Raw genomic sequence first — 27,859 nt, 5'->3', positions numbered from 1 at the left:
GCCAGGGCTGCAGCAAAATTTAACAGCAGGAGCAGCTACCGAAGCGGCGTGGCCTGCTCCCCGCCGCCCCCCGCTCCTCCTACTTGCCGCCGCCGCCTCCCGCCTCCGCCCAGTCCCCTCCTCCTCCGCCCGCGAACTTAGTCAGCGGTTCGCGCCGCCGCGCCCCCATTGGCCGGCGGAGCCGCCGCGTCACAATGGAGCCGGTCGGAGGCGGCGGGCCGGGCGGCGCGGGGGCTTCCCGCTGAGCCCGCGGCCGCCGGCAGCCGGGACGGTGCGGGCGCCCGGCCGCCGCCCGCGCGCCCCGAGCGGCGCGGGGCACACCGCGCGGAGAGCGCCGGCGCCGGGGCCGCGTCGCGCGTGTAGGTCCAAGCCTGACACCTCCGCTTCACGGAGGAGGAGCCGAGGCGACCGAGGCGGTGGAGGGGGAAGACGGGGTAAGAGCACGCAGCAGGTGGGGTGGCCGAGCAGGTGCGGTTACCTGTCCGCGCCTCACCTGCGTGCCGGGCCTGCGGTCAAGCGCTGGAGGGGACTGATGAGCCCCGGCTTTGCTGCCCCCTGCCTCCGGGAAAGAGAGAGTATACCCCCGAGAGCGCCTCTCCTGGTTGTTGGGGTCTCTGGGGGAAAGAGAAGTAGGTGGCCCCGACGAAGCGGTCCCCTCTTTACCCCAGAAGGCTGGGAGGCTGCAGCTGAATGTGAGTCCCTGGGGCTGGTGTGGGAAGAGGGTCCTGGATTTCCTGGCTGGAATGTCACCCTCTCCAGGTAAGAACTCCCCCGAGGGCGTCCACGTTAGGTCGTTCTCCTTTGCTCCCTACCCTGGCTCTGTTGACAGCTTTTTCATGCTCCTTGGAGACTGGTTCGCCTCCAGTCCGATGGTGGTGTTGGGTAGTGGGTTTTTGTTTTGTTTTGTTGTTGTTGTTGTTTTGAGAAAGAAGGGGGCAATTGACATCCATTTAAAGAGAGAAGCTCAACAAGAGTTTACTCTCCCGGGGCTGAGTTAAGCAGGTTCTGAGAGATCAGAAGGGAGGAGACTCGGTGTTGCCTCGTTACTCTGTGTCCTCAAGTGACTTCTCAAAGTCCATAGGTTGCCTTTAGTCAGATGACATTTGTGAAAGAGTTTTCTTTGTGGTCACAGAGAAAAAGATTCCCCTCCACCCCTCACCCCTCAAAAAGGACAATCCTAAATTTAAAAAAAAATACACATAACTATGCATTAACTTCCTCGAATAAATTTACCTTGTCTAAAAATTTTTTTAAAAATACTCTATAAAATATATGTAAAATATAGGAAAAATTTAAATTTTAAATATGTAACCAATTTAAAATAGCATTTTCTTCAGTACTTTCTAGGAGGAAATTGGATGTTATGTCTTTATCAGATTGTTACCTCTCCTAAACCTAACTGTAGGATAGAAGCACACAAAGAAGTCAAACAAGTATAATTATCGAACAATTCCAATATCCTGGACATGTTCACGTTACACCTCCAGAGAACCCAAAATGTTCTTTGTAGATGCCAAGGTGATTTTCTTTGCCCTTGACTTTCTAATCAGCAGATCCACTCTTGAAGAGAATAAAAAATGACAGGTAATCTCTTAGGTAATTGGGCTTGTGTGATTTAAGAATATAAGCCCTAACATGACTTTTCTCAGCTAAAAAGACAACGGCTAGTCCAGGTAGTGAAGGGGTCAGAGTTGTCATTGAGTGCATAATTTAGTCTCAGCACTTTTCTTAAACCTACAATAAAAAAAATTTTTTTTCATTATATATTGAAAAAAAAAAACCCTATATGTAAATTAAGTTAACTATTCTTTAAAGCCAGTTCAGGGAGTGGATGTGGCTCAAGCAGTTGAGCGCCTGCTACCCACATGGGAGGTCCTGGGTTTGGTTCCCGTGCCTCCTAAAAAACAAAATAACAAGCAAAATAAATGAAAAAACCAACTCGGGAGCAGATGTGGGTCAGTGGTTGAATACCAGCTTCCCAAATACCAGGTCCCTGGTTCAATTCCCGGCCCCTAGTACCTCAAAAAAAAAAAAAAAAAACCAGTTCAGTTTTTCTGCAGTTTGGAAAGATGTTCCAATATGTCAACCCAAATAGCATATTTGTACATTTTGAGATTTCTTTTTCAGATAGTTAAGATTTGTTTTTTTTTTTAAAAAGACTCTTCCCTACCACTCCCCACGGTTCCCTATTGCTGTTTCAATCTTAAAGATTTTCAGAATGCAAACACCAACATTGATTATAATAAAAAACACCCCAGTCAATAAAGCTTGAAAAACATACCAGATACCAAGTTTTTCCTATACTAATCTATGTGGGTGTTTTCATAAAACACTTACCCTGCAGTGACCTAAAATTTGTCATTTTGTTTTGTTCTCTGAGGGAAATGGGGGGAAATATTTAGACGATTCTTGCTTTAGTCAAAGTTTTATTTTTATTTGCACCCAAGTTTTGTTTGTTTTTAAAATTTTCACATCCTTTTTAATAGTATTTGGGTTTTTTACATTAGCTTTTCTGCTAGTCATCCAAACATCACCTGTTTAATTCAATCCCTGATTTTCATTTAGTGGCTTTTAAGTTGAATGGCCAAATTTAAATTTTTCTGTTTTTCATTGTCCTTCCAGCATACACTGATGTCAGTACCTTTTGACTCCATATTACTCCAGACTTGGTGGAATGGTTTGCATTGCCTTCTAAACAGCATGCCCCTCAGGGCTGTCTGGACTTAGGGAGTACTGCATGCAAGCAAACAGTTTAGCCCTGTGACCACCAAAAAAATGGAATTTGGGAGGCCCAGTTATAATGTAGACTTTATTTAACCAATTGTAAAATATGTTCTGATTTGTGTTATGTCTGCTTTCACATCGCAGCTTTTTCTTTTATTGCTATTGCCTACTTTCATTTTATTTCCCATCTGTAGTTTCTAAACTCCCTATGCGCCTTTGTTATAACTTAGTTTTCTCTGGTGTTTGAAGTAATGACTTTGGTAAGCATAATAACTTATTTTTCTTCTTCTTGATCATTAAGATTGATTTTAAATAAAATTAGCTCTAATTCCAATCACTGAACCTCTCTGCTAAATTCTTACCACTACTGTTCATTTAGAAATTGAACAAAGGGTAATAATAAACCCCCTGTTCTATGGCTTCCTTTCATTTAGGATTCTGCTGAATTCCAAACACAATTTAAATTCACTCCATCAATGCTATTGTGAACCCATGTGAAGGAAATGAATAAAAATGAGTTGTCAGAACTTTAACCTTGACCTTTCCTTTTTGCCTTTTTGACCTTCATGCTGTCTTTGATATGGGTCACGTTGTTTTGCTTACCCCTTTCCAGGCTGTGCATCTTTGAACTTCATCTCCTGCTTCTTGGATTTCTTAGTGCCCTATAATTCTTTCTCCTTCTCTATCTCAACCTGTGGCCATTTTCCAGGGCTCCATTCTGTAATGCCTCCTCTGGCCAACAGCATCTTTCACTGAAGCTGTCAGCTGTACAGTTTCCATTTCTCTTTAAATTCCAGCTCCACACAGATACTGTTGACTAGCATATCCCTTTTGATTCTTAGGTATGCAGATTTGAAAGCTTATTCAAATCTTTTCCACTGTCAAATTCCTTTTCAGCATTTTGAAACCCTCACCCTCACCCAAACCTATTGCAAATTTCAAGATTCTTTAGACTTTTACCTAAAAGCATGGACTTTGCAGACTGTTGGGCCTGGGTTTGAACCTGTGCCATGACTTCAGATGAGTTACTGGATTAGTTAAGATTACCCACTAGTTACAGTGACCCCAAAGAACAGTAGCTCAAACCAAATGGTATTGTTTCTCTGTCACATAAATAAATAAAATAAAAAGTTTATAGAGAGCTAATCCCAGGCTGGTATGAAAGTTCCCCAGTCTGAGATCTGGACTGGTTCCCCGCTTTGGAGCAGCCATACATAGGTGAAGCCTTCGGCCTCATAGGGCAAGGTAGAGCTTCAGCCAACACAGGCATGTGTTCTGTATGTGTAAGTAGCAGGAAGAAGGAAAGAAGGAAGGGAAGAGGGAGAAGTAGGTAAGGGCCCATGGCCTCTTAAGGGCATTTCTTGGAAGCTGTCATTTGTCATATGTCATTGGCCGACGTTGGGGAAGAGCCTCACCTAGCTGCAGCACAGACTGGGAACTTGGTCCTTATTTCCTCCTTCTGGGCAGCCTTGTGCCTAGCTAAAAAAGGAAAAAAGAAAAAAAAAATGGGTGGGGAGTTCCCATCCTGAGGGAAAAGTAGGGAAAATGAACATTGGGGTAGCCAAAACCATAGTTATTCTAAACCTCTTTTTTTCTTAACTGATATCACCTATCTCACAGGGTTCTTAGGGTTAGAAGAAATGTTATATATTAAAGCCCTCAACATTATCTGGCATAAAACAAGTCTACAGTAAATGCTAATTCTCATTCTTCCCTGTTCCTGTTTCATGAGTTGTCTAGTTTCCCTTCTGTTATATGATTGGCTTCCAAATCTTATTTTAAATACTTTGGGATTTGCCCCAGATGGTGACACCAGCCTGTTTTCTTGTACCTTTTCATGGGGGAGAAATGGAGTATTTGAGTGACAGGGAGCAATACATTATTGCTCAAGATCAGCATTTATTTTTTATCTTAACACATAGCTTAGATTAAAAAACAATAAGAAAAAAACACAAGCATGGCTCTTGGAATCAAATAGACCAGGATATGAATCTTGGATCTGCCACTTAGTATGTACCCTTAGCCTCAATTTTCTGTAAACTGGGGATAATAATAAGGTATGAGGATTAAGTGAAATAATGTGTATGCTATGTGTGTTTGTGTAAAGTGCTTAACACTGTACCTGATAAATTAAGCAATAGCCTTTCTCTTAAAAATTTGTCTAATTCTGGGTGATTTTGGAAATGAACTCTTATTCCATTAAAAACTGTGTTTTAAATTTGTTGTTAATCTTTAGTCAAACTTTTTGAAAATTATCTCCAAAATCAGTTTGGGTTGTGTATTACTCAGGGTTCTTTAGGGAAACAGAACTGACAGGAGATATCTGTAAATAGTATGAGATTTAATAAAATTCTCCCTCACAATCATGGGGATGCACAAATTCAAATTTCACAGGGCAGGCTGCAAACCAGGGGCTCCAATGAAGGTCCTTGATGAGTTCCCAGGAGATGCTGGCTGTCCAAAGTAAAGCTGGGAATTCTTTCCCTGAATGCTGAATTCTTTCACTTTCCCTTTTAATAAGGCCTTCAGCTGATTGGATGAGACATCAGTCATTGCTGATGGCACTCTCAGTTGATTGTGGATATAATCAGCCATCTATGTAATCAATTCACTGATGATTAAAGTCCATGAAATGCCCTCATATTGCAGTTAGCCCGGTGCTTGCTTAACCAAACAACTGGGCACCATTACCTGACCAAGTTGGCACAATAGCCTAACCATTACAGATTGTATGTTTATAACCCAAATAGCGGTGAAATCTTTCCTGTCTCTGATGATTTACCTTCCTCAGTCCTGATTTAAAGGATTTTTAACTGTTCCACTCTCAGAAGTGGAAACATTTCCACCAATAAGTATATATTATAGTGTTTGTTTTTATAGCATATATTTATTAAGCACCTACTGTGTAACAGGCCCTGTGCTTGGTCTTGGGGATAAAACAATTATTAGGAAAGAGATGTACACCTGCTGTGAAAGCATGTATAAATGCCCTGTGATGGCAGGTTGCACGGCAAACTTTGGGGGAAAAAAGTTGACCATGTGGCTCAAATAAAGAGGAGTGTGGCTTGAGATGAGCTCAGACATGTAAGCAGGAATAAGAATGTGCCACAGGTGTCCAAAACCACTCCAAAGGAGGTGATTCATGATGTTTTGGAGCAGTTTGAAATACATGTATAATTCTTCAATGAGATACTTTGAAAGGGACTATATAATTCAGGAATAATTTAACTATTTTACTATTGATTTTTTGCTATATTGGCAGTCTAAATACAGATACTTTTTTTTTTTTTGATAGATCAAGTGATGTAGTCTGAGAAAGTTGACTGTAAAGTGGGATTTTTTTTTCAGAAAGAGAGATTTGATCAGCATCAACCTCAGCAAGATGGAATTTGAAGCTGTTTGGCCGGTTTGGGGTCATGTGAATGATCCTTGGAAGAATGGGTAGCCAGTAGAGTAGCAATGGAAGATGACCACAGGATGGGTGACCAGGACATTGTGTTCCAAAGGGATGGCTGGACTGCTTTGCCTGGGATGGCCTTTCTCGCAGTCCTGTGAGGCCCGCTGGCAGGCAGCCCCAATATCCAGCCCCTCCATGGCTTTTGGGTATGGAAAACAGGGACCCTGCTTGGCACTTTGGCAGTGGAGTTCCACTTCTCATTTCCCTGACCAGCTGACCTACTGAGGGCAGCTGAGAAGGAATGCTACCTCTTTGATCCCTGAAACAGCCTTGGAGATGTGCTGGGGAGGCTGGACCTCTACGTAGCATGGTATGGCACGACTGAGCCTCTTAGGATCAGAGCCCCCAGCCATTGGACGGCAGGCTTGTTTGGTTTTGTTTGTCTTTTTTTTTTTTTTATGTTTTGGTTCCAAGTGGATATATTTAAGATGAAGTCTGTTCATCTAAAGATTTTTAAAGCTCATCTCTCTAGGCAAAACTAAATGAGTTTGTTCCTGGCTCTTATTTCCATGTTTGAAATAGGCAGTCTTCAGCCTAGCAATAACCAGTCTTCCAAAGCATATGTGAGTCATGCAGCAGTTTCTTGCAGACACAGGGTCAAGCACGGTAGTCAGCTTTGCAGGCTATGGCAAGAGAGTCCATGCTCTATCAGGCCTGCCTTAAGGGGCCTGAAACCTTTAACTTAACCCTGCAAGGAGTACCTTTGTAACTTGAACTTCTTGCTTTCCATTTGTATTTGGAATTCCTTCCTCAGTGACCCAGTAAGCTCATTCCCACCCCTGGAGCTTCAAAGTGCTCTTCTGTCTGCCTGAAATGCTCTTCTCTTTTGAATTTTCATGGCCTCTTGCTTATCATCAAAAAATCAACTCCGTGTGACCTCCTCAGACCACCTTAGCTAAAGTATCCCAACCCCCCCAATCCTGTCTCCAGGATACTCTTTCACATTACCTTGGTTTATCATTTGCTTGCTTATGTTCTCTTTCTCCCTCCCCACCAGAATAAAAGTTGTATGAAACCAGAGACCTTGTCTCTCCTGTTTACTTGCTCTTGGGCCAGCCATTTAATGTAGCTTTCCTCAAACTGCTGCATGTGATATTAGGCAAATAATTTTACCTCTTTGAGCTTAATATAATATCTGTGCCCCCCATTTCACAGAACAATACAGGGGGGCTAAAGTTAGTGAGCTGAGATATTTTCTCTTTCCCAAAAATCACTTGTTCATCTTTATATTCCATATTTTAACAAACAACAGTACTATTTACCCAGTTATATAGCCAGAGAAACTAGAACTCATTCTAGTGTTCTCTTTGCTTCAGTCCCACTAGACAACTCCTTATGCAGTTGGTAACCGATTTCTTTAGATGCTGTATCCTTAAATTTCTTCTCCTCAACCACTTCCCCTCCAGACCCTATACTACCTTGAGTCTTTTCCAGCACTACTGCTAAAACTCTTCTGACCTTCTAATCTGTTCTCCACCCTGCCAGGAAAGTAATCTCTAAAAGGCAAACCTCATGCCATCATTGCCTGGTTTAATAATTTTTTAATGGCTCCCTTTGCCACAGGACCAAGTCCAAACACCTTGGTGTGCCATGCTGTCAAGTCTTCCTTTGTTGGGCTCCCACAACTCTCCAGCTTCACCTTTTGCCACCTTTCTAAACCTGTAATGCTTGCTCCAAAATAACTTAATATTCATTGTTATCCATTTTTAAAATACATGAAACACATGTTTCATTGGTAACCTTATCATACTTTTGTGACCCACACACTATCTATATTTATTTCTTTAAAAAAAAGTTCTCGTGACAATAAGACCCTATATATAAGTAAAATTTCATTTGAATTGAATTATGATTTTTACTAATTCACAGTTTATCAAAACAAGCAAATATACTACATTTTTGATGGATAACTATTAAACAGAAGTAAATGTCTCTTAGTGAGATGCATAGGTCTTAAAAACTAGTTTATTCATAAGTAAATATGATTGCTAGAATAAGATAGGCTTCATAATCCAACCAACTGTTCCTTTTAAAATATAAGTGCTTAAGAGATCTTACTATATGAAGAAGTAGATCTGCAATGAAGGGGCAGTGAGCATAATTCTATTTTTTAAACTTCCAAATTATATGCCGATAATTTAGTAGTGATTGGGCACAAATGATTTTCAGTGTTCTATTGCCTGGCAACTTGATTAGGTCCAGCTCTGTATTAGTCAACTTAAGAGGTGCTGATGCAAAATACCAGAAATTGGTTGGTTTTTATAAAGAGTATTTATTTAGGGTAAGAGTTTACAGATACCAGGCCATAAAGCATAAGTTACTTCCCTCACCAAAGTCTGTTTTCATGTGTTGGGGCAAAATGGCTGCCGATGGCTGCGAGGGTTCAAGCTTCCTGGGTTTTTTCTTTCAAGGCTTTTGCTTCTCTCCTGGGTCAAGATTCTTTCCTTCCTGGGGCTGGCTTCTCTTTCCTCTGTGAGTTTACTTCTCAGAGCTCCAGCTTAAGGCTTTAGCATCAAATTCCAACATCAAAACTCCAACATCAGAAACCCTCAACTCTGTCCTTTGCCATGCCTTTTATCTATGAGTCCCCACCCCCAAAGTGTGAAGATTCAATGCCCCAATGACATGACCCAATCAAAGCCCTAATCATAACTTAATCATGCCCAGGTACAGACCAGATTACACACATAATCCAATATCTATTTTTGGAATTCATAACCATATCAAACTGCTACAAGCTCCAACGTCGTATAAAACAAAGAAATGGAAACTTTCCCCTGACTTCTAAAGGAATTTGTTTCCCAAGTCATGACAACCATCACTTTCTCAACATCTACTACAATAGGTATTTCAAAATGGCCCTCTGCTTAGGGCCCTGGAGAGTTTTATGTCCCAAGGCAATGTACTATAAGCAGACCTCCTGAGCAGTGAGATATTTGTATTTTTGTGATGTGGGAGACGGGTGCATTTGAAAAGGGAAGAGAAAGAGGATGATGGGCTAGAGAGAACCAGAAAGAAGTTGGGTGCTTTGTAGCAGATACTTTTAGGAAAGAGTTAGTTTATAATTTGGAAATATATTCCACTGGACATCACCTTCCTTAAGAAAAAAAAAAGAAAAAGAAAAGACATCCAAACTGCATACCCCAGTCGGAAAAACACTGGTTTGATGCTAAAGAAAACTTGCCATTCACATTGGCTATCAGTCGTAAGGGAAAAGACCCTGACCTCCAGTAGGCCAACTGAGAGATTTCCTTATGGTAGGCAGTCATTTAATAGGAAAAGAGCATGGTTAGTGAATAGCACCCTTTTAAATATACCCCATGAAAACTAATTTAATACCAAAGTGACTTAATCCCAAGTAAGATCCATTTTTAAAATACATGAATGAACTTGTCTAGAACTGTTAAAAATTGTAAATATATGTTTTTTTATACCCAGTATTAGGCTAGATACAAAAAGAATGACACCAAACTCTTGACCGACAGTCACCTGGGTCAGTGGGTGACTGATTTCTAAGAACAAATATTAATCCCACTGAAAAAAATTGCTTAAGCATTTTATCAAGAATGCATAATTGCAACCTACAAAAAGGTATGGTCCAAGGCTAAATTTGGGTCATTTTTCTTCACAGAGTAATGCGGTGGTTGAGGGCAGTTTGGCGTTGGACCCGGCTGCTGACCTGTTGAGCAGGGAACGTTTATTGAGCCTTTATTGGGGTTCTCTTCTCCTGCATGAGAGGATACCAAACAGCTGCCCCTGCTCTCTTGCCTTCTCCCAAAAGCTTACAACTAATCTCTCCTGAAGCACTTTATAAGGAACCCCCACCACATCATTTATTGTGATATGTCTGTATGTCACTTCTAACACACTAAAATTCTTTATTATTCACATTTATTCCCCTGATGACCTGCAGTAGATGGGGTTAGTATTATCTCCATTATACAAATGTAGAAACCGAGTTCGTAAGGGGTTAAGTGGCTTGTCTGAGTAAACTCACAAGTTAAAGGTAGATCTGACACTTGAAGCCTGACAAAGTGACTTTTTCTACATTATAGTGCCTAGCTTCTTTTCTGAGATTTTTTTTAAGATTTTTAATTTTTATTTATTTATTTTAAAAATTTCTTTCTCTGCCCCCACCCTGTTGTCTGCTCGCTGTGTCCATTTGCTATATGTTCTTCTGTGTCTGCTTGGATTCTTGTCAGCAACACTGGGAATCTGTCTTTTTTTTGTTGCATTATCTCACTGCGTCAGCTCTCTGTGTATGTAGCGCCACACCTGGGCAGGCTGTGCTTTCTTTGCACAAGGTGGCTCTCCTTACAGGGTGCACTCCTTATGCGTTGGGCTCCCCTACACGGGGGACACTCCTGTGTGGCACGGCACTCCTTGTGCGCACCAGCACTGCGCATGGGCCAGCTCACCACACGGGTCAGGAGGCCCTGGGTTTGAACCCTGGATCTCCCAAGTGGTAGGCGGATACTCTATCCATTGAGCCAAATCTGCTTCCTTATTATTTTATTAAAGACTCTAAGGATTGCAAAATTTGCCTGAAAGTGTTAGTATGAAGATTAAGTGAACTATATATGTTCACAATTGTTTACTAAAATGCACAGCTCATAGCAGGCCTTCAGATTTTAAAAAAATAAAAATAACTTATTTGAGTTTTTCTTTATCTTGCTTCATTTTATGAATTTAAAAAATTAATTCATACCACATCTTAGTCTTTGAGCATTTAATATGTGACGGGCATCATGCCAGGAGTAGAAATATATCCAGCAATGACCAAAACAGAAAAAGACCCTCATGAAGTATACATACTAGAGGAGGGAAGATAGACAATAAGCAAATACAAGAAAGTGTGTTATGTAATAAGTGCTGTGAAGAAAAATACAGCAGGGTAAAGGGCTAATGGTTGGTGGTGGGGGTTACGTAAGATGGCCAGGGATGACTTCCCTTGGGTGGGAACTTTTGAGAAGACCTGATTATTAACAAACTTGAGTTGGAGTTCAAGGCCTTGACTTTATTTGGGTAAATTGATTCAAATCATGGTCTTTTAGAATTGCGTGAAAGAGACCTTAGAGAGTTATCTATTGATTTCTAACGTTCTTATATGATAGATGTCCTTTAGAGTCTTTCTCTTAATAATGCAAACCTATTCATATTCATAAAATTTTAACAAGCCGTGAAGTCATCCTTAGACCCCCAAGTTCATATCCATATTCTTCTTCAGTTCTTTCTTCCTGTCAATAAGACCTGAAAGACTATGATCAGCAACTTTGACCTCAGAAAGTGAGAAATAAAAGCAGTTGTAGTCTAGAAAGCATCTCCTGCTTTCTTTGTATATGTACCACTTTTATTTGCATAGAGTGAAACCTTCCCAAATAGTTTATGTGGCATGTCTTATTTTCCTATTTCCTGACCAGTAGCTTATTGTACGTAACATCCCAAGTATTCCAAATGTCCTAGAAAAATACAACCAAGGAGAATTTAGGTTGACAGTGGGAGAGGAAAAAGCAAAAAAGGGAAATGGAAATCTTGGAGCAGGAAGATTTTTCTTGCAAATGAAACTGTGGCAAGTCATTGTTTTAAAGAATGAATAGACACTGATAATGCCTTTGAAGGCTCCTGAATGTACCGGCAGCAGAGGCTGGAGATGGGAAAGGCCTTGCCCTGGTTTCAATCAGGGCAGCACCTCCCTAAGGTGAAACCACAGACTCCCTCACCCCACCCAGGATTTCCTTTGGGTACATTTTATACAGAAACAGTACTTGGAAGATAAACTTGTCACTTCCAGGGAAATATTCACTATAGCGACTTATCTTCCCAGCCACACTTCCTTAACAGATGTCTCAACTTGTAGTTCTACAATATAACCAAAAAATTTAAGTAGTAATCATCCACACTGTGGAAAGAGTACATGACTTCCAAATTTGGATCTGTTTCAATTTGCATCATCAAGATTTTCTAATGAAATACATCTGTCTTACCTCAGAGGCCTAGCAATTCTTCCCGCATAGATATTGATAGTTACTGAATTTTTAGGCTGCTTTCTATTGTTGCTCACTTAAAGGCAAAGAAAACCAATTTTTGTTTTCAGTTAGAATTTCCCCTTAGTGCACTGACAATTCTATAGAAGAAATAATTTTACCCTTTTTCTCTCAATCAATAAAGGTCCTTTCCCTCATCGTTCCCTACCCTCACCCCACCCTATGTTTTTGGGTATTTCCAGCCTACTTTTTCATCTGTGTGCCATGTTACTATGGTGATGGGCACCATAGTAATAAAGAACAAAGCAGATGTAATAAGCATCTCCTACATGGTTAACAAATGCTAAAAAGGGATCTGGGCTTTTCAGGCATGGCTTCTTCATTATGGGTGGTAGAACTGGGCCAGCCCACTTGGACAGGTGCACTGGCACAGACTGATTTGGGGGCTGCACAGTCCCCTTGGTCCTGCACTTCACCAGCTCTTTCTCTGCCTGGGACTCATGAAGATAAAGACCCAGTGGAGCCTGTGGAGGGCATGTTGTACAGCAGTTAGTACCACAGACACAGTCAGCCCACTGCAATGGACAGATGCATATGCTGAAGGGAAATTTGGGCCAGTTTTATTTTTTTAATCAATGGCTTGATTTTACCTTGTTAACCTTTTCAATACAGTAGATTTACCAGCTTGGGTTTTTCCTCCCTTTAAGATACTTTGATTGAACAAGATTTTAAAGAAATTATGTGAAAGTTAATTTTGATTACTAATAGCTTGTAATGTTTGCTCCTAGCCATTGAATTTTTTAATAAGTTGGTTAAACTATTAACAGGTGCTTATTTTCTGATCATTTTAGAATCACAATGAAATAATCTCCAGATCTTAGGAAAATTAGCTAAAATTAGAAATTTAACTAAAATTAGAAAATTAGCTAAAATTTTTCGTAAGATCCAGAAGATGGCCACATGCATGTTCATTCTTTCAGATATTACATCTTTTTGTATCTTATCTTGGACTCCCCTAATGAATTATCCAAAGAGTAACTATTCCAGTTTGTTCCATTTTCTGGATAATTATTTTAAGATAAATTTTTTAAAAATTTTATATTTTTGTGTTTGGGGGATATTCGGTTTAAAGTAATTTAGCACAATATTTTAAAATATCAAGTTGTGGTACATGTAGCAGATTTTTGGAGCTAAATATGCTGAATATTCCCTGTGCCTGTTGCATTGTGGCACAAGAGCCTGAAGTTCTTCCAGCTCTAAAATCTTGTTTCTTTACCCATGTGGTTCCTTTCCTTTTGCCTGCTGAATTGTGTTTTGCTTATTGAGTTATCTGCTGTAACGGCTCTAACACTGGTGTGAGAAAATGTGCTTGGAATTAACTCCACACATTATGAACTTTGGAAATACCTACACAGTGTACCCCTCCCCGCCAAAGTCTCCTTTCCCCCTTTGTGACATGAATGCAAGAACAAGGAAACTGGAGTGGGAGTAGAAACACCCAGTGCTAACTCCAGCTCGCCTCAGTCTGGGGCCAGCTTGGAGATGCATTGTTAACCCTGCAAACAGCACACAGTTTCACCAGCAGCAGTCCAGAAACCACAAGGAAGGTTTTGAAGCAGAAAGTGACATTAGATATATCTCTGATAAATGTGTTGGCAAGGAGAGATCATATTAGGAAACCAAGTAGAACAGTGGGGATGGAGGAGAGGACACAAAGAAGTCATAGAACGGATTGTATGCTTTGTTAATATGTATCAATGAAATCGATTTTTTTAAAAAGTCATAGTACTAACTATTCCTGTTTACTTTCATAAGGATCCTATGGTAATTACTTTATGTAAAGCTGTGCTTTCTGAAATTTTAAGGTAACTTTTTGATGTAATCTTTCAGAAAAGAAATAGATTAAGTTCTCTCTCAAATATATATCGGCTCTCCCAGATCTTCAAATTTCAGGTTACTAGTGAATATTCATTATGTTAGCCCAATTTTTAAAAATCATAGCTTCTAAACATGAATGCCTTCTGAATGAAAATGAGAAAGTGTATGGGAAAAGTAGTGATCATTCTACAGAAAGAATCATGACTCCTTTGCAGTAAAGAAGCCTGCTGGTTCTGTGTATTTGCCCCATGCAGGACGGCTCCCTGTCTTCTCTAGGGCTTGAAAGCTGTGGGCACAATGGGTAGGTTTCATGGCCTGGGGAGAACAGAGCTTTTATTTGTGAGTAGTTTACTCCTTCAGGGATAACTGTTCTCCAATGCCTTCTGGACAGAGATATTTCATCGCTGTGTTTGACATTACCGTCAGTCTGAAGGTAGAAAGTCAGCCAGGTAGAAGTCTTCCTTTTTTTTTTTTTACCAATTAGGAAGCTGGCATTCTTAGAGACTGCATAACTCAGCTAAAGCTAAGGCGGATGGTAGGCAAGGCCTCCGTCTTTTCACTGATTTTTACTACTACACCATGTGTCTCAGGCAGCCAGCCCTCATACATTTTTTGGATCCAAAGTGTTGACTAACGCCAAGAATCAATTTTTCATGATAATTTTAGCAACTACTCCTTTGATACTGACAAATATATAGTTAAATGTTTAATTTAAAACTAAATGTGAAATATAGATTTTTACTAAGATGGGTTAAAATTCTGGGAGCTTTTGAAATTTGAATGTAAACATAGGCTACTCTCATGTACCACTAAGGTGGAACTAGACAGAGATCTCCTGGCCTGCATGTGCTTTGCTTTCGTGACTTTGTGATTATTTTTTATTTCTTGATGGTATACCCACTTTGGAGGAGAGGGACTTGAGAGGAATACCCGTCTGCTAGGGCAAATGTTTGAACTCTCTGGCAGGGACCTGGCAGGGACCTAGCCCCCTGCCTCCATGGTATAGCTCTGGTCGGCCTCAGGGTTTTCAGGGGGGTCCCTCTACCTCCTGCTCCATTTGGATGACTCCTACGCTTGCTTTTAGTTCCAGCTTCGTTGCTTCTTCACAGCAGTCTAGCAACAGTCCTTACCGTGATTATGATAAAATGTGTAACTATTTGTTTAATCTTTGTCTCTCTCAGCAAACTGTAAATTCTGTGAGGCAGGGATGGCATCTGTTTGGGGATCTCATCAGTTTTACCGTTGTTGAGTCTCCAGTGCCTGACTTACTGCCTGCCATGTCGTAGCCACTAAATATTTGATGAATGATTGTTCTGTTGTTCGTTACATTGAGCTAAGCTACTGTTTATTCCCCACAAAGATCTCTTTGAAGATTATTCATAGTGATGCTACTTCACTATTTTTTTTAAGATTTATTTTTTATTTATTTCTCCCCCTCCACTTGTCTACATTCTGTGTCTATTCCTTGTGTGTTCTTCTGTGACCGCTTCTATCCTTATCAGTGTCACTGGGAATCTGTGTTTCTTTTTGTTGTGTCATGTTGCTGTGTCAGCTCTCCATGTGTGCGGCGCCATTCCTGGGCAGGCTGCACTTTCTTTTGCGCTGGGCGGCTCTCCTTACAGGGCGCACTCCTTGTGCGTGGGGCTCCCCTACATGGGGTACACCCCTGCGTGGCACGGCACTCCTTGTGCACATCAGCACTGCACATGGGCCAGCTCCACACAGGTCAAGGAGGCCTGGGGTTTGAACCTTGGACCTCCCATGTGGTAGGCGGATGCCCTATCCATTGGGCATCCGCTTCCCGCTAGGTCACTATTATAATTTAACCAACTGCATGGGCTTAGGTAAGTCACATCAGTCTTTCTGCCTCAGTTGCCTTACCTTTAAGTTGGAGATAAACCCACCTAGGGTTGTTGGGAATATTAAGTAAATTAATTGATGTAAGGCATTCAGAAGAATATTTAATACACAGTTATCTTGGGACAGCACAGGCTTCCATGAGTATCATAATACACTAACCATATTCAACCACTTCAACCTCATATCAGCTACTTTTTAGAGACTGTGTACCTTATATTGAGTTTGTTTCTTTATTTGCTCAGGAGATAGCCCTTCCTAGAACTGTTAGAGCAAACTCCATCTGATTTGTGTTTTGATGATTTATAATTTGTCACTTCAGTTAGCTAGGCTTAAGTTGACATTTTCCTGGTTATTTTTGAGGTAGAGATAAATTACTGAATACTGAAAAATTAAGCTTGTATAGTTGTTGATTTAATAGGAACACTACGGACAAATTAGAAGAAATTACAGCTGCCCCGAGCAGAAAAGTATCGAAGTATTTTTTTTATAGCCCGAAACCTGGTCAATTTTCGTGGTTCCTAAAATTCAACATTATCCAGCAAATGGGCAAGTAAAAGAACTATGGTCCTTCATATTTGCAATGCATATTTTGAAGAATGTAGACTTTAACCTCTAAAATTCTTTGATGCTAATAGTATTCTACTATTAGTATTCATACTAATAGTATTCAAATTAATGCTAAGTCTAGATGGTATAAATCCTCTTTTTATTTGTTTGAAGTCTTGGAACTCCTGTGTTTTTCTCTTGTACCTGAAGGGAACAAAGTCAGTGACTCTGTACCTTATTGTGAAGCAATGTACATGAGAAAGATTATTCTAATTAATATGTTCTCGTTTTTTAAAAACAATGATTTTTAAAAATCTCTGTAAGTGTGTGTGTATGGAGAGTCAGATGTAAGGAGTCATGAAATTACCTGTTTGTGCATGGTAGTTTGATGAGATGAAAAGCGAAATAAAGAAAAGGAAAGTATTGTTCTGTACTTTGTCCTTCTGCCTCTTACTGTGTTTTTCCTCTCCGATGAAATCCTCAGCAATATGACACATGGCAAGGTCTTATAGAAAGTTCTTTCTTAAAATGTTTCTTTTTCTAATGAGATTGTGTTGATACTTTGTTGTCAGTGTGCTGGGAAATTTGAAATGTTCTCTGTGTATTTCTGAGATTTTGACCTAGTAATCTCATTTGGATTTACCAGGCTTAGCAGCTGTTGCTTTATTGACTGTTGCTGATTTTTATTAATGTCCAAAGTTGAAAAAATCCTTTTTCTTATGTTGTCCTAAATTGTTTACAGTTTTATAAAATCTAAACCTTTTTCCCAGCCCCTGTAATTTATATTTACTTGTAAGAAAATTTATAATAATAATATTCCAATGGGAGGTTTAGACATGCCAAACCTATTTGCAGATCTCTCACAGGGCATGAAAGCACCTTTGTGGTGTGGTATGTAGAACTGTGTTTTCTTGATAAAGCCATCTATTCTCTGTTTTGCTGGAAGAAGAAAATAATTTAATTCCATTGTGATTTAAGGAGCATTTGTTGTAAGATGATAAATGTTTGTGGTTTGATATTAATGATTATTTTTTGGCAAAGCAGAGTGCGAAGTTGAAGTCAAAAGCTTTGGGAATGCTTTAGGAGAACATAAACTCAGATTTATAACCATTTTATTGGAGAACGTTACAATTTTATTTGATAATATATACATTATTTTATATATGACAATATATCTTGCATCCGTTGTAATTCTTTTTTTTTCCTAGTCATATGACCAAGAGTTTCTGCACTGACAGATAATGATACTCAACAGCAATGTGCTTTATCAATTACCAACCATCTTTACATGTATAATCATATTTGATTCTGACAGCCCAGTGAGTGGGAAAAGGAGGGCTGCAGTTAATTCTGATTTCACTGGATGGGTGGCTCAGAGAAGTCACACAATATACCCAAAATAACACACAAACAGAAGGACTGGGACAAGAGCATGGGTCTTTTACTTCCATCCCCAGTGTTCTTTCCACCTCTTCATGCTATACCTGCCTACCTTTCCTATGCCGTAAGTAATTTCCCACATAAGGAATTTGGTCAATCAATATGCTCCATAAAATTGCGATTCCAAATTTTAATAAATTTTATAAAACCAAGCAGCTGTCCTTTAGTTCTTTGCCTACTAAGCAGTTATTATTGCACTATTTGTATAGTCAGAGAAGTTTCTTCCTTTCCAGGCCTATGACATTGTGTTTGTGCAGCTTAAGAGGTAAAGAACAACAGGACAGCAATAAGAGAGGTGTCCCAAGGGGGCATATGTGCAGTGACAAGTTCCTTGGAAAAACAGTGCAGAAGGTGGGCTCTGCAGAGGCTTGCAGAATGAAATAGGTTATAGAAAGAAGAAGGAGATGGAAGAAAAATGTTTAAGCAGAGATGTGTAGGAGAGAGTGTATGACCGACTGAAATAGTTATAAGTGAAATGATGTGTCCAAAATTTGCTTCAAAATAGCCCTGAACATGGTGGAATATAAATTGATAAATGTTGAGGCTGGGTATTGGGTATGTTACTTATTATGTGTTAGAATTTTTTTCATGATAAAAGTTTCTAAAAAATGATATGTGTTCTGGGGACAGTTGGAAGACTGGCCTTTCTGTAATGAAGGGTTTGTTCAAAGTCGTAGCAGGAAGTGATGTGGAAAGGCAGATTTGGTGGTGGTTGGGGGTTCATGAATCCTCACTGTGGCATCGGGGTGAGTAGGGGGACACACTGGTTCTTTGACTGGACCTGAGTTTTGCCTAAGAGTGTTCTCTCAAAGCGAGCTTGCACCTCAGCATAGCATCCTCCTCAAGGATGGCAGGTTCACCAACTTCTTAGGCTCTTTCACAGCTGATATGCCATATTCATCTCTGGAAGGCACATTTTCGGAGGGTTATTTACAAAGAAAGTTGCAGTGGTGGGACACATCAGGCACAGAGGAGAATCATTTCACGTCTTCTTAGGAAGCCTCCTCCTCTTGTCACACTCCATCTTATGGTTGTTTACCTGGAAAGGACTTATTTCCCTTTCTTCCAAGGCCCTTTGGCTCCTTTTTAAACCTTTTCTCGTAGGTACCTGAGAATGGACAGTAAAAGAAAATAAATCATTACTGTGATTCCCAGTGAATGAGGTACATATTCATGATGGCAACTAATTTAACCTCCCAGAAATAGACTTTTAATATCAGCCTGAGAGAAACACAGAAAGAAAAGTGAACCATTTAGAAAGCTCAACACTTTGGTGTAGCTTTATGAAGCAAAGTTCCCTCTTCCTTCTTGCCTAAAATGTTTCTCTAACTGCAAAGGAAAAAGAGGAAAGAGTGACATGTCAGAGGAACTCAGATATTCGGTAATATTAAGGGATTCTTCATCATTAGATGTGATTTAGCAGTATGCTGGGGCTGACACAAGCTTGTAAGAGTCAATTGTTAAATTTTCAGTAGTTTTGCAAGCTGGTTGTTAAGCATGGCCACTAAAAAATTAAATTCTATAAAGTAATACTTAAAGTATTAATAGCAAATATCATGCTCAAAACTCATCACTTCCTAATTATTTTACTAGAATTTGCTATTACCTGTGCTTAAGGTTGTTTTTGACTAATGTATCTGTGTACTGGTAAGCCACACAGCTCTTCTCAACTCCACTTTCAGCAACATCCTAGTGATAGCTTGAAGTCACCCGTGGTAGGAATAATTTATACCACGGAAATTGATAGACTACAAATCAGAACTTTTTGATTTTTCAGAGAGCTGGTGGTTAAACATCTACCAACACACCCACTGGGTATGATTGTGATGCTGCGGTTATGTTTTAGACATACATACTGAAATGCATACAAATGAAATATGATATCTGGGATTTGCTTCAAATAATCCAGTGGGTGTGAATATCATGAATGGTTGTATCAGAGTGATGATAGGTCCATTGGTTTCATTGCGCCATTCTCTCTACTTTGCGTTTGATAATTTCCCTAAAAAAATTTAAAGAAAAAATTAAGGAATATTACAGTGACAAGAAATAAGTTGCCAACACCCAGTAGACATAGATGGAAATCCAATCTAGCCCTGTCCCTCAAACTTTGCTGCCTGCATTTTGGTGATAAAATCTTTTTCTCTTAATTTTAGAGTCTTTATTTTTGTAACTAGTTCATGTAGATCCTTGAATTTAGATGTCTTTTCCTCAATAAACAAAACTGTAAAAGCACTGTGTGCCATTTACCCTACCCATGAGGGCAAAAGAGCCCTCCCTAAGTCATTGAAAGGCTTCTAGTCACAGTTCAGGGAAGTGGGAAATGCATTTGTTGGATTGCAATCTTGTTTGCAGAACCAGATGTACAAAGAAGGAAAAATGAGTCAAGTTACTGCTCAGAGGGCTACTTGGGGCTCCATGACAGCTGTGTACCCTTTAGATTTATTTTCAGTCTGATTTGAGTCATTGCCCAAGAAAGAAACACTGTCAAATGAATTGTCTTCTGTGCCAGATGATGAGTCTAAGTTTTGCCTGATATATCAAATAGAAATGTGCGTTGATTGCAAAGTAACATAAACTTACCTTTATTCCCTAAGTTTGAAGTCCTTTTGTTCTCATTCTTAGTATGAATTTGGAGTATGGGAAAAATTTCTTCTTGGATTTGGTTGTATAATAATTCATATGGACTGAGTCCATTTGACCAGGAAAATATTTATATTGAGTAATAAAGGCAGGTGTTTGCTGTGATTATCCCATAAAACCGGGAGGTGAAAAAATTATTAGGTTTTGTAATAGGGACAGAGAAGGACAATAGGGCTTTCAAGGGAAAGCAGTTCATAATATTTGTCTTGTCATTTTAAGTTCCGTGAGTCTCTTGTCTGTGTCAAGATAAAGGCTCAGACCACCTTCTAGGTTTACCCACGCTCACAAAAAAGTCAAAATGTCAAAGAACAAAAACACGAAAACAACAGATGCCAAGTGCATGTCACCTGGGCTCAGAAACACCAAAAGTTGGCTCGGGGTCGGGGGAAGCAGATGCTTTAAAGAGGAATTGAGATCAGAGACAACAGAATTAGACTAGAACAGATAGGAGAAGAATCATCATACTTCCTCCTCACAAGGCAGCTAGAGAGAAAAATCACTTGGAGAACCTGGGAACTTTTGACACTTGGCTGCAGTCTTGCTCATGTCAATTCCTTCCTAGAGTAAACCTCCAATGTCCTGCAGGGTCCCAACACAATATGTCTTTGTAGAATTTCTTTAGGATATATAAGTGGAAGTCATGATTAGATATTAGGTTAGACTATGGAGAGTACACATGAGTGCTAAAGGAAAACACCTAAGTTCTTAAAGTGTAATCACAAGATTGTGATTTATTCACTCGAATTTTTATTGAATCCTACTATCTAAGTGCTGGGAATACATGAGTGAATGCTACAGATAAAAGCTCTTTGCTCCTGAAGCTTACTGCCTTGTGGATGGAGACAGACAGTAGATAAAATAAATATATAGTACTTTAAAAGAAGGTAAATTCATTGGGAAAAAAATAAAACAGGAACAATTCTTTAGAACCAAATTCTCCAAAGGTACATTTTCAACTCTGCCAAAGCTAGCAAAGAGACTTGGTATTTATAAAAATATAAAACTTAACCACATCTGAAATTCCCTTACATGTCTTTAAACCCTACTGATAAGCTAAGTATTCTCATTATTTCTACAATCCATAAATTTAGAGCACAAAATTCAAATCCAAGTAGTTTGGGAAAGATATCACCTTTTTCACACTGAAGGAAAATGAAAAATATGTCTTACAAGCTTTGTTAGAGAGTTGGCGGTTCATGATGAGGAAGGCAGTGAAGGCAAGGAGCACCTACAATAGCGAGGCTGGAAGTTATTTAAAAACAAAATGTCTTTGATTGGTTCCAATCCTGTTTACCTCCAGTTTGACAGACAACTAGAAGACATTCAAAGAAACATTTTGTGGGTGTGTTGGTGTGTGTGTGTGATAATTTATACACACAGTATATCTTAGACTCGACTTAGTTGTTTTCATAAGAAATGAAATTGTCCCATCTGTAAATATTCAGAAAGGAAAGGTATTTAACAAATGCATGCCTTTATATGGGAGATGAACTAAAGTTACATTTAGTTCTTTATTTTATCCCAAATTACCATGTACAGGTCTCTAAACCAAACATTGGCCAGGGACTGTAGCAGAAATGAGCAATCCAGCAAACTCTTTTATACTTTCTCTTCTCTTCAGGGCTCCAGTTTTTGTCTCCATCTGCCTCCTAGACCTTGCCATCTGGATGGCCCACAGGTACTGCAAACACAGCATTTTTTCTTTTATTTATTTATTTATTATTTGTTTATTTATTTTAAGGAAGTACCTAGGATTGAACCTGAGACCTCATGCATGGAAAGCTTGCGCTCAGTCACTGAGATGCACCTGCTTCCATAAATGCAGCATTTTAAAAATCATATTCATCATGTTCCTCCACTATTGACCCAATGGCTAAAAGTAGGGTGGTCACTTGTCCTTGAGTCCTGGCTCTCCTTAATGTCCAGTCGAGGGATTCTTGATTTTTTTTGTTCTATGCACTTCTTTCCCAGTCGGGTGAAATCCACAGTTATGACACTCATCATCAGCATATCTTTAAATTTTAGGATTACTCAAAATTACGTTTTACAATTTTCCCGTAATTTCAATACCTGGTAACCTAACATGTTTCAACATCTGTGTAAATGGTCATTTTTGGCAAACATTTAGAAATTCAAGTTTTCCCACAGTGTTATAAAACCATCTCCACCATCCCTACCAATCTTTTTTGCAGGCAGTTATCCACTCCACTCAGAATACGCTATATCAAAATAAAAATCATACTAAATCCATACTATACTGTATATTATTTAATAAGTATATCACGCCCGCACCAACACATCCCCACAAGAATAATGTTTTTTTTTAAATTTTCAATTCAAGATCACGGACCCCCTGAATTCTTTCCATAGGCTCCCAAGGGGTCCATGGATCCCTGCTTAAGACCCCTGGATCTAGGCTGTCACCAGGTTGTTCTGATCATATCTAGAGAACTCTAAAATATTTAGAACACCTGCTTGAAAGTGCTTAAAGGTGGTGCTAGTGTGTTGGTTTTTATGTCCTCTTTCATACCCAGTCACATTTTAGTCCAAGCCCCCTTGTTTATTCCTTGAACTACTGCTCTACCTGCTGTCCTCCCTACATACATTTCCCCCTTTCTAATCCATCCTCTATACTACCAAGCATCGTGCCACTCCCTTGCATAAAACCTTCATGGTTCCATAGCCTGGTGCCCATGTCTCTTTATGATCTGGACCCAAATGGCTTTTTTCATCTCAGCTTCTTCAGCTTTCTCACTATGTTCACCCTTGAGAGCAGTACTCAGACAAAACTTGGCTCTCGTAACACTGTGAATAAAGGTATAAAGCCTTTATTAGGTTAATAGTTAGCCTCGATTCAAAGTGAAGAGCAAAATTCACTAGATTGCTCATTGAACTTACTCGTTTTGAGCATCACCCAGCATTTCATGATAGGCCTTTACCAGCCCAACTTTACTCCTCTTCCCCCACGCTATCACCCATCAGCCAATACTTGTCAGATTTTCCCTCGTAGTACCACTTAAATTCTTTCACTCTTTTTCATTTTCACTGTCACTTCCCCCTTCAGGGTGCCATTGCTTTGTTATTGAATTACTACAGTGAAACGCTCCCTGGTCCCCTTGCCTTGATTCAGTCTCCCCTCCATGATCCCGCCCTAGTGTATCTTCCATGCCCCACCAGGTTAATTTTCATAAAACATTGCTTTCTGTCAGTTTTAGAATCACTAAGGGTTCTCCTTGGTGAGACAAGTCAACCCAGACTCTTTATTCTGGAATTTAAAGACCTAGCTATGTCATTGCTTGGGGCACCCATCTTCCACTCTGCTGCTGTGAAGATTCTTTCCTCAGTGGGACCTGCTATTTCCTTACTCTTCCTCATTGAAGACCTCTCTTCTCTTGCCCTTCCCCAACTGGGTTGTGTCTTTCTGATCCAGCTCCTTCCCATCCGTACAGGCTCAGGTGCGCATCCTCCAGGCTGATTTCTCCATTCCCTCAACTATAGCTGTTAGACCTAGGGAGAAGTAGGGGCTGTTTTGGATGGTGGAAAGAACGTATTGTTTGGTATCAGGGATATGGATTCAGGCTCTTGCTCACTGGCTGTGTGACTTAGGCAGCTTATTTTTTCTTACTGAGCCAATGTCCTTATCATAAAATGCATGATTTAAATGACTGTTTATGGGGGAAAAATGCTTTATACCTTAAAGCATTATACAGGTGTTAAGGGTTGTTTTCAACTCTTAATTCTTGATATATATTTTCCTGTTCCCTACTCACTTTGTATATATTTCCCTTCTTCTTGACTTTTCTGACTTTTTCAGGGGCAGATATACGTTGCAGTACACTTTCTTGTCCTATTCAACACACACCACAGTAAATGTTTAGTAAATTCTCCCTGTCAAAAGAACTTAATGGATATAACTGTAAAGTTTCAGGTGACAGTATAGTAAAGGGAGATAGTAAAGAATAGGAAAGGAAGAGAGGGAGTAACAGGAAGAAAATGGAGTGACCGGAGAGAAAGGTACCGACTAGGGGACTGGCCTGCTTCAATCCTGACTTTTTGTGGGGTCTGCAGACTCTGTCCATTCTCTTCAACCTCTTTTTTTTTTGAGGAACCAGGGATTGAACCCAGGATGTCATACATGGGATGCAAGTGTTCAAACCAGTGAGCTACACCCACTCCCCTCTTCAACCTCGTGACACACAGCAGAAGTGGCTTCCTTTTTTAGGAAAGGCACAGTTCTTTACCTGGAGTAGGCTCTCAAATGTTTTTTGAATTCACTACCCACATGATTTACATATATATACACACACATACATACATACACACATGTATATATACCTATTGATTTGTCACTGTTTGCTTATATATATTCATAGGTAATTTTCCTTTTAAATTTCATTTTTATGCATAGCAGCAATATGTTGGCTTTGTCTACAAAGTGGCACTGATATTTACATTTGCATTGTATTCGTGCAGTGTCTGGTATGAGGTACCTGATTACTTGCTGAAATTGTGGGTAGTTTAGAAACCACATTATGTTTATTTAGTTTGCCAGAAAATGTTTATAAAAATATTGCATTGGATATAACATTAATTTTACTGAAATCCTGCTTAAAATGTAAAATAAGAATAAAAAATAATGAATAAATGAGAATTCATTTTATTTGGTGCATGGGGCACCTTCTCGCACCCCCTTGACCACCCCAAACCTCTTAGGAATAAGGGTTATGGTAGTGGAGTACAAGAAATTATGGTTCTGCTTAGTATCTATCTTAGAAGGAAAATATAAACTGTAGCAAGTTTTGTTTGATAACACTATCCTTGGACAATAAGAATAAGCGTTTAGTATTTATTATAACCCTTCCTATGCCTAGGTCACTGAGACTTAGAACTCAGTGAAAAACAAAGTAATCAAACAGTGAAACATGGTTCCTGTTTTTAGGGAGTTTAGAATTTACAGTAGAAGAAAAGAAAGACAGTAACCCCAGCAAAACAATTAGGAGAGATGAGATTTGCTTGTTACCTTAGAAGCAAAAGGTAAATTTTCTCAAAAGCAAATCATTAGAGATTGCAGTTGTTTTGTTTCAGAGTAGGTTTACTAGCTTGAAAATGATAGCCTAGCCCTGTTCTCCATTCACCAAGCAGGCTGGGTGGTTTCTCACATTTCAGATGGACCAGCCTGCCTACAGGAAAAGACATTTGCATAGAAGATTGGGGAAATTGCCAAACAACAAAATGAAGATGTATGCTTCAGAAATTTCTCTTATTACTGCTTTAATTAAATTGATGTTTCCAAGGGAATGGATTTTTAAATGAAATTTTAGTAGTGCCTCAGCTAATTCCAGTTGTATTCTTTCATTTTACTTGGCTTTCACAATGTGATCATATTTGGTTTCACTTCCTGGTTTGTCCCCACATGCCTGTTGCTGGGAAATGTTTATGAGAGAAGAATATTTTTTTATTGCTCTTCTATTCTTCTTCTTAAATTATGTGCCCTGATATCAGTCCACACCCCCCTATCCTTCATCTCCCACCTGTACAAATTCTATTCATTTTTCTTGGCTTGACTCATAACTCTGGTGCAGTATATTGCCTTAAGATGCACCAAATATATAATCCATTTATTTCAGTTTTCTTGTATTCCTGCCTTATTTTGCCAAATCATAAGTGCCTTTGAGGGTCAAGTCTGAATCTGACACCTGTTTATCTTCTGCAGCATCTGGGACAATGCTTTGCACCCAGCAGAAGTTAGGTCAAGACTGTTGAGGATGCATGGTATCAGAGTGGATCCAAGATGAGACATTCCTTTTGCCCCTTCTTTACTTAGTAGCCCATCTCTGTCCATGACAGGGTTGGGTGGTCCCCCAGTCCCTCTTCATTTCTGCCTTTGTTCAACTAACAGTAGCTATGTTGTTGTCTTCCTTGAATAAATAAGACTCTCCACAAGAAAAACAGATGGTGATGTCAAATATAAATAGAAAATATTATAATATTATTGCTTGTATGTGGGTTAGGCAAAAAAACAAAAGCAAAACTACACCATTAGTTTTTTTGGCTAGCCTTTCTGCCTTTCCAATTTGGTTGCTAAATAATTATTTCAAATTCATTTACTGTACACAAAGGAGAAACTTGAGAAGACTTGAGTCACTGATCAGGAGATTTTGCATGTGTGCATTTGAATTTGTCACTGAGCCATGGCAAAGCCCCACCCTGATTCAGAAGTCATGTTTTAAGCCTTTAGATGAGGACTGTGCCTTCTGTCCCTTGTGAGGTCATCAAAACTCTAATATTCCCAGAGAGAAAGAACATGGTTTCTCCCCTTCGCTAGTACCAAGTGAATCTGCAGAATCCTGTTGAACTCTGAAGCCCAAAGCCAAAAACCCATTTTATGCAGAAACCCTTCTGGAATGTGGGCATTCCTATTATTATTTGTGGGTTCTTTTAGAAGAAGCCATATCTTACTCTCAGAGCTGTCCCAAATTATTCTTAATGCCCTGGCTAAGCTAAATCCATTTTTCCTGCTGAGAAACCTTGAATGGGGTCTTTGGTCTCTGCCAAAGGGTTCAGGAGACTTGGCAAGTCAAGTGGAATTCTGTGAATTGAAGATACAATGATGTGGTGATTGTAAGGAGTTGTGGTCTTTGTGCTAAGCAATGGGGTCTAATTTTAACTCTTCTATTTATTTCATTAATATTTAATAGCAGTTTCTCCATTCTAAACCCTGAGAATACAATGATGAGTAAAATGCATGTAGAAAAGCCTCATGAAGCTTATAGTTGGAGTGAAATAAACTTTTAATCAATTACATGAAGCAGTGTAAATAATAAAATGCCATGAAAGGATGGGATAGAGAGCTAAAAGATTGTGAAGGGACCTGGCACAGATGGCCAGGGAAGGAAGATCCCTGAGCAAGTAGCTTCAGTCATTGACTCAGGACATCAGTGACTTAAAGGCTGTCCTGCTTTGGCTTTGAAGGTGAGCTTGACCTTCTACGTGAACTACCTGGCACTGTTTCAAATTGCAACCATTTTGAATTAGAGTTAGCCTTTATATGAGACTGTTCTTATGCAGTGCCACGCTATATTTATCCTAAATGTAAACCAGACATTTTTTATTACCAGCTGAGGTAATAAAAATGACAAGTGATTTTGACCACCAGCACCCATTAACCAAGTTGTAAATATGAAGCACTGATTTAACAGCAAGGTGAAGACAGATATTTTGCCTGAAATGAAGATAACATAAAGCACAGTTGATCTGTTTCTCTCTTGCTCAATGCTTCACCTCCCACACCTTCTTCCAGGGAAAATGGGAGCAGAGATAAGCAGAG

General features: G+C 39.6%; 1 protein-coding gene across 4 annotated transcripts in view; it reads left to right on the top strand.

Moving 5' to 3' along the window:
* The first annotated feature begins 227 nt into the window (after window positions 1–227).
* LRRC8B (leucine rich repeat containing 8 VRAC subunit B) overlaps window positions 228–27,859 on the top strand; it is an 86,535-nt gene continuing 58,903 nt past the window's right edge. Inside the window, exons 1-2 of one of the 4 annotated variants that reach the window (XM_058303203.1) lie at window positions 256–759; window positions 22,154–22,210. The gene's annotated coding sequence lies outside the window, so the exon portion shown is untranslated. Of the gene's footprint in view, window positions 760–22,153; window positions 22,211–27,859 lie in introns of all 4 variants that reach the window. The other 3 variants (XM_012519481.4, XM_004478040.5, XM_058303201.2) reach the window with 3 other exon arrangements.

This window comes from Dasypus novemcinctus, chromosome 9 (assembly GCF_030445035.2).
Source record: "Dasypus novemcinctus isolate mDasNov1 chromosome 9, mDasNov1.1.hap2, whole genome shotgun sequence".
In the NCBI taxonomy this organism is placed as follows: Eukaryota; Metazoa; Chordata; class Mammalia; order Cingulata; family Dasypodidae; genus Dasypus; species Dasypus novemcinctus.
The sequence above is the reverse complement of the archived record's forward strand: the minus strand, read 5'-3'. Positions and strand labels throughout refer to the sequence as shown.